This window comes from Myodes glareolus, chromosome 9 (assembly GCF_982192425.1).
Source record: "Myodes glareolus chromosome 9, mMyoGla1.1, whole genome shotgun sequence".
Taxonomy (NCBI): domain Eukaryota; kingdom Metazoa; phylum Chordata; class Mammalia; order Rodentia; family Cricetidae; genus Myodes; species Myodes glareolus.
The window spans coordinates 92,103,839-92,111,646 of record NC_142034.1 but is presented as its reverse complement, the minus strand read 5'-3'; the positions used below and the strand labels follow the sequence as shown (position 1 = coordinate 92,111,646).

Below are 7,808 nucleotides of genomic sequence, written 5' to 3'. Positions count from 1 at the left end.
TGCCTCCCAAATGCTGGGATTATGGGTGAACTGCCGTGTTGTGCTGAGGCCGATATTGAAGAAGCTCACAGACTGAATAAGATGCAGAGGAGATCTGTCAGCTGACTCTAGTGTGTTGGGCTATGGACCAGGTTCCTGGAAATAGTCACATCCCCTTGTTTCTTCGTTAAGTAGAATGGATTCCTGAATCAACTGGAACCTTCAACAGCTGTACCAGCTTTTCAATTGATGTTAAGACTTTACCTGTCTAGCATACTTGCAGATACAACTAGTTGGCCTTCTTAGAAACAAAATGATTTATTCTTTGAGAATTTCACACTAGGTGTTTTGCTTCTTTGGTTAAGGAGGAAGCATTTATTTTGAATCATTTGGTATGCTTTGTGCTTACACTGCTTCCCTGCATAACTTGGCTCAGCAGAAATGATGTTTTAAGTCCCAGGCGAAGCACCGCCAATGCCCATTGCCTACTGTTAGCACATCTGTGTCTGTCTACGACCTTGTTCAGATCTTTCATAGTGTCCAGCCCATGCCCGAAGAGAGCTATGAATGTGGCCCAACACAGAATCATAAGCATATTTAAGACCTTATGAAATTTTTTTGCTGTGCTTTTTTTTGGGGGGGGGTGTTACTAATTGTGTGTCTCAGATATGAACTTTGTAGATGACAATGTCACATTGCAATGTTATAAGTTTGGACGTGCCTACAAGTTGCTTCTGGAGGTGTTGTTTCTAGGAGGTGTTCACTAAACCACTGTGTATGCTAGACATGGACTGGGCCCACTGAACCACTGTGCAGCTAAACTGAATAGGCCAGACAGGGTGAGCATGTCAGAAAGGAAAGAAAACAGCTCTTTCCTGCCTCCCTCATATACCACTTCTTATTTCCTTAAAATCTGCTACGATGCACGTAGCATCCAGTTTATCCTAAGACCATTTTGAAGCAATTGCTTACATTGTTGTTCAAATGATCTCTAGGTCTCACACAAGAGCCCAGGATAGGCTCGACCTGGTGACCCCCTGCCATGGCCTCTCCAGTGGTAGAATTACAGGCTCTCTAGATGTTTCTCCTATCTGCTAAACAAGTCTCCCTCAGTCCTCCCACCAGCCCCTGACAATCACCATCCTACTACCTGCCTTAGCGTGTTTCTAGGAACCTCCTAAAAGAGGAGCCATGCAGCAGTTGTTCGTCCAAGTGGGAGGTCTCTCTCTATCCCCCCCCCCTGTGTGTGTGTGTGTGTGTGTGTGGTGTGTGTGTGGTGTGTGTGTGTGTGTGGTGTGTGTGTGTGTGGTGTGTGTGTGTGTGTGGTGTGTGTGTGTGTGTGGTGTGTGTGTGTGTGGTATGTGTGTGGTGTGTGTGTGGTGTGTGTGTGTGTGGTGTGTGTGTGTGTGTGGTGTGTGTGTGTGTGTGGTGTGTGTGTGTGTGTGGTGTGTGTGTGTGGTGTGTGTGTGTGTGTGTGTGGTGTGTGTGTGTGTGTGTGTGTGTGTGTGTGTGTGTGTGTTTGAGAAAGGGAGCAGGTATAACTATATAGGTTAGGCTGTCCTAGAACTGGTTATGTAATGCAGAGTGCTCTCCAACTTGTGTCTCTCCCGACTCCAGCTCCTGAATGCTAGTATTACAAACAGTTTTATTTTTAAGGCTAAAATTGCATTGAATGAACATTGTTAGAGCAGTCTGCTTGACCAGGCCATGGTGGCACAGGCCTTTAATCCCAGCACTCTGGAGGCAGAGGCAGGTGGATCTCGTGAGTTCAAGGCCAGCCTCGTCCACAAAGTGAGTTCCAGGACAGCCAGTCTCAAAACAAAACAAAAACAAAGATTTATTGTATGTATATGTGGGCTTTGCCTATATTTATATCTGTGCAACACATATGTGCCTGATGCCCATAGAAATCAGAGGAGGATATTGGATACCCTGGAACTAGGGTTATGGATGGCTGTGAGCTGCTATGGGGGTGCTGGTAATCAAACCTGGGTCCTCGTAAGAAGAGCAAATGCTCTTAACCATGGAACCATCTCTCAGCCCCTTGCCTATGTGATGGGTATTTTAGCCATATTTTAGGTAACCAAATCTAATAAAACTGGAGGGGGGGATCAGGCTTACAAAACATTTCCGAAAGGCAACATAGGAGATAAGCCACAAAACCACAAAATCAAAGTGCAAATGGCCCTTGTCTGCTTTAGCCCCCAAAGGTGGGCCACACTGGGGCCCGAAGGGGGCACTAGTCTCCAGTCACTTCAAGATCACATATTTTGGGTTTCTTTTCTGTTTGTTTGTTTTGGGACAGGGTTTCTCTGTGTGGCTTTGGCTGCCCTGGAACTCATGGCCAAGCTGGCCTCGAACTCACAGATATCCACCTGCCTCTGCCTCTAGAGTACCTGTGATTAAAGGCTTGGGCCACTACTACCAAGCCTGTTTTCTTTTTTAAAATAATTTTTAAAGACTTTTTAAAATGTATGTATATGTACCCATTTGAGAGTTATGTGCACCTCTACAGAGGCCAGAGATCTTCATAACCAGTGTGGGGGCAGGGTCCTCGGCAAGAGCCTTAACTTGAACGCTTAAGAGCCTTGGGTGCTCTTAACGGCTGAGCTAACTCTCCACCCACCCTTCTACTTTCTTTTTTTAACAGGGAAGCCCAGGAGTCCTGTGTGTCTGTCCTGCCTGCATCTTGCCCCTCCATCCCTTGGCAGGAACTGTAGATTGTGGCTCTCCCCGCTCACTCCTGTGTTTCTCAGCACATGCGGTGGCATACAGTCAAAGACCACACATCACACTAATAAGTTAGGCCAAGTGTCTCCCAGGAAGCCTGTGGTGGTTTGAATAAGAATGGCTTCCATAGGCTCATATATTTGGAAGCTTAGTTATCAGGGACTGGCATTATTTGAAAGGATTAGGAGGTGTGGCCTTGTTGGAATAGGTGTGTCACTGGAGGTGGGCTTTGAGGTTTCAGAAGCTCAAGCTGGGCTCAGTGTCCCTCTCTCTTCCTGCTGCCTGTGGATCCGATCTAGAACTCCCAGCTGCCTCTCCAGCACCATGTCTGTCTGCATTCTGCTATGCTTCCTGCCATGATGATAATGAACTAAACTTCTGACACTGTAAGCAAGCCCCAATTAAGTGCTTTCATTTATAAGTGATACCATGGTTACCCTGTGGTGGTGGTGCATACCTTTAATCCCAGCACTTGGAAGGCAGAGGCAGGCAGATCTCTATGAGTTCAAGGCCAGCCTGGTCTATAGAGCGTGTTCAGGACAGCCAGGACCACAAAAATAAATAGATAGATAGATAGATAGATAGATAGATAGATAGATAGATAGTTGCCATGGTGACTCTTCACAGCAGTACTCACTGAGATAAAGTCATGGCGCCTGTTGACCTTCTGATACCCAGTCGGAGTCAGCTGCAGATGCATGTCCATAGAGGATCTGAATCCCATTCTGGTTTCTGTGTGTCACCTGGCCAGAAACCCCATCTGGCCAGGTTAGGGTGGGGGATATAAAACAGGCTGGGTTCCGTGTGTTTGGGTGCAAATCAGTGACAGAGGAGTAGAGCCTCATGTTACTCCAGCCACCATGCCCTCAGCAGTCACAGCTGCAAACACCACTGCTTCCTTAGCTTGCAGGCTGTGTGATGGTTCACACTGGTTGTCAGCCTGCCTTGTCTGGAATTAACTGAAAGACAGCTGGACACACCAGGGAGGGATTTTTCTGGATCAGATCATTTGAAGAGGGAAGACCCAGCATAAAAGAGGGTAGAATCCTTGGGTGGCAGTCCAGACATGAAACCTAAGTCAAAGCTTGTGCACTGTGCAGCTACTGGGTTCTTTGCTTCTCCAGTGTGAAGACACCTGCTGCTGAATGACCTAGGCCATACTGTGTAAGCGGTCTAACAAATGCCCACTTTGTCTATATTTATTCTATAGGTGCTGTTCCTCTAGGGAACTCTTGCATAGCTGTAAACTTAGTCAAGAATGACATCTAACTTTTATTGAACTTTTGGACTCCCAAACTTAAGCTGATCAAGAATGAAGACAAAATTCAACAGAAAATACCAACAGCATGAGGCTGGAGAGACGGCTCAGCAGTGAAGAGCACTGGCTGCTCTTCCAGTAGATTCCAGTTTGATTCTCAGCACTCACACAAGTAGCTCACGACCCTTTTGGGTTTTGTGATGCCCTCTTCTGGTCTTCTCAGGCACTACATGCACACAGTGCACAGATATAAATGCAAGCAAAACACTTATACTAACATAAAGATAAATCTCAGAATACTGAAAAATAACAAAAGCCACAAACACAGAACTTCCTAATTAAGCTGTTTATTATTCTTAATTCACTCAGCAGGTTACACCTCTGATGTGGTGGGCAACCACATCAGATATGTGGGTATATATGCTACAGACACAATCAATTTGTGTGGATTTAAGAATTACCCAAGTTAGCTGGGCGGTGGTGGCACACACCTTTAGACCCAGCACTTGAGAGGCAGACACAGGTGTATCTCAGTGAGTTCGAGGTCAGTTTGGTCTACAAAGTGAGTTCCAGGACAGTCAGAACTGTTAACACACACACACACACACACACACACACACACACACACACCTGTCTCAGTCAAAGGGGAACAAAAAGGGAGGGAGGATCTGGAGAAGAGCAGTCAGGAAGCCTGAGGATCCTCTATCAGGCCTGGTGTGCAGGCGGACAGCAGTGCGAGCCCAGTGGTCCTGATGCTAACCAGACAACTCCCTGCCTCAGAAACCAGAGCCCCGCCCTTCCCCCTCCACAGGCGCAGAGCAAGGCCTAGCTATCACTGTTGCTATGCTGCTCCACACAGAAACGTCCGAGACCAACAAACGGGTGGATGAGAAGGCTTTCGTTATAAAATGTGCAAGTGCCACCTGACATTAAGAAATGGTTCCAATTTTTATTCATAAATTATCAAAACTACAAAAGGAGATTGACAGAGGGACAGGTCAGTAGAGAACAGGTGGACGATGAAGTAGACACGCTCTGAAAGTTTTAAAGGCGCCGCACAAGAGCAGGCCTCTGCAGTTAGCTCTGGCTGCCTGACAGCTCACCTCACTCCTCCGTCCTCGTGAGCTCCCTACATTGGCCTTTCTCTTTCCCGACTTGACCAGACGTGGCTTTGCGTTGAAGATTTGTTTCCTGTCTGGCTGGTTCCAGCCTGGTGATAAGCACCTGTTAGGAGACAGAGTTTTAAGCCAAAGGAGTTTATAAGCTCCATGACCCCAACAGTGGAGCCTCCCTTGGGTCCTCCCACCAGCCAACCTCAAGACCTCGGATTCCCTGAGGTTCCCATGAGACCATTTACACAGCTCAGTGACGTGTTGATTATGGATGGACATTTTTCTTATGTGCCTGGATGACATGATACACTGCTTAGAAAACATCTGGATTCTCACTAGCTACTGGAACCCTGCCTTACTGGGTGGATGTCCATGCAGACAGTTGTGCCATTGGCCTCCTCATGCTGAACCTGTTTGATGTGGCTGACATACTGATTTCGGTACACTTGGACCACCTTGCTGATCTGCTGGCCTTTGCAGTGTCCTCAACCCCCCTAGGACAGCACAGCACACGGAGGGAGCTGTCAGGAACACATGGGTTAAACATACAAACTTCTGAACGAAAATAGACGTGGCAGTCAGAGCTGGCTACGTCTGTGCTGTGTATTTGTCTTATGGTTGGCTGTGCGGAGATTCTTCACCTTTATCTATTTACTTTGGGAAGAAGGGGACTTTTCCACAGCCAGGGATAGTCATTACAGAAGTAGTCTCGAGATCGAGAAATATAGAGCAGGCAAGATGGCTCACCAAGTAAAGACCACTGCCACCAGGCCTGAGGACACAAGTTCAATCACTTGAAGCCACAGAGTAGAGAGAACTCCCCCAAGTTGTCTTCTGACCTCCATATATGCCCTGTGGCATACATGTATTTATATACATAGCATAAGTAAATAAATGCTATTTGTTTATTTAATTTATAGGAGAATATAATCATTCTTCAAATGTCGAGGCAGAAGCCAGGGTTTTGCACATTAGGCCAAGTTCTACCACTGAGCCACATTCTAGTTTTTAACATCTAAACAGAAAATGGTGTTAAGGAAAATCCATAGCTGGGCGGTGGTGGCACATGCCTTTAATCTCAGCATTCGGGAGGCAGAGGCAGGAGGATCTTTGAGTACAAGGCCAGCTGGATCTACACAGAGAGATTCCAGGACAGCCAGGGCTACATGAAGAAACCCTGTCTTGGGGGGTGGGGTAGAAATTTTCCAAAGACTATCATGTGACTATTTAAAATACCACAATTGTAAAACTGTATCGTGCGCCTGGGGATGCAAGAGCCCTTGCCTAGTATGTATAAGGCCCTGGGTTCAAACCCTAGCACCACAAACACAAAACTAACCGGTGGCTGGGAGTAGAGTCAGTGGTGGAGAATGTGCTTGTATGCACAGGCCTCGCACTGCACAAGCCTAGAACAGGAGCACGTGCCTGTGTTCTCAGGCCAGCACTCAGGAAGATCAGAGGTTCAATGTCATCCTCAACTCATTATTTAGCTTGAGCATCAGTTTCTTCATATCTAAAAGAAAACACAATTCACATCTCATATACACTTTTTAAAACTCTTTTACCGCACCTTTCATAGTCATCTGCTTAATAAATGATTTTCCTAGTCAACAAGTATTGACTGTGTCCTACTAGGAGTCTGGTTCTGTACTGAGACCTGGTGACAAACATAACATTCTCTGGCACATGGACCTTACATGGGACGAGCAATAAGCAGTTAACAAGTAAATATGCAAATGTGGTCACTATCAGAAAAGGAAGACACCAGAAGTGACTGATACAAATGGCTTTGATCACAACAGGGCAATGAGTGTTGGCATTACAGGGAGATGGTCCTACACCATTAGGGTCATTAAGGAAAATGTAAAGACTCGTGACATCCGGTGAGACATGTCACCTAGTGACATATAGAAGCTGAGCGGAAAATCAGATTTTAGCGTGAAATCGAGAAACTGAATGCTTTGAGGCAGCACAGGCATTGTAGTGGCTCTGGTCCAGCACGCCCGCTGTCGCCTTGCTGAGGTCTTGGGGTATGTGACTACTCCGGGATTTCACGCTAAGGGGGTGACTGAACCATATATCCCTGGGTAACTACAACCCAAGGGGCTTCTGGATGTACCTGGACCTCGTCGTCCTTGCAGATGGGAAAGGAGCGGACGTTGTACTTTCGCCGCAGTTCTTTGCACAGCCGGGAAGACATGGTCTTTCCGAGCACGTGAGAGGGGACATTGAAATGATTTTTGAGACTCTGTTGAGGTCCGAGATCACCAAGGGGTGGTCCTTCCCTGTGATCGCCTATAAAGGGCACCGCAGGAGATAGGGAAGAGCCAGGTCTCCAGCCAAAAAGGGTCCTGAGAAAACCACCACCACTCACGCACCAGTTCCGGCTCTGGTGCAGAGCGCGCAGGGACGGATATGACGTTTCCCCGTGGCGCAATCGCAGAAGGGACGCAAGTCTCCGCTTCCTGCCGTAGGAAAGCTGAACAGCGCCCCCTGCGGCTGGAGTCGAGTCTCGGCGCTGCTCTCTTCCCGTAGTGGAGTGGGCAGGGAGGCCGGCTGGAACCCCTTAGCCTTAGGACCTGAGAGATACTGCTTTGTAATAGAAGATACAAAGATACTGCTTTGTAATAGAAGCCTATGGGTGCTTCTCAGGCTTCAGTTTCCGATTTGATACTGGGGACCGAATCCAGGCTTTTGGGACATTTTCTAACCTGGTCTGGTGTCTCATT

At 47.2% G+C, this 7,808-nt stretch overlaps 1 long non-coding RNA gene across 1 annotated transcript; it reads right to left on the bottom strand.

Annotated features, from left to right (window-relative positions):
* Positions 1-4,896: 4,896 nt before the first annotated feature.
* Positions 4,897-7,480, bottom strand: LOC125401701 (uncharacterized). The gene is made up of 3 exons (XR_007232439.3): positions 7,199-7,480; positions 6,419-6,592; positions 4,897-5,191 (listed from the first exon to the last, which is right to left on the bottom strand). It is a non-coding gene; the product is annotated as an uncharacterized LOC125401701 (long non-coding RNA).
* Positions 7,481-7,808: the final 328 nt, after the last annotated feature.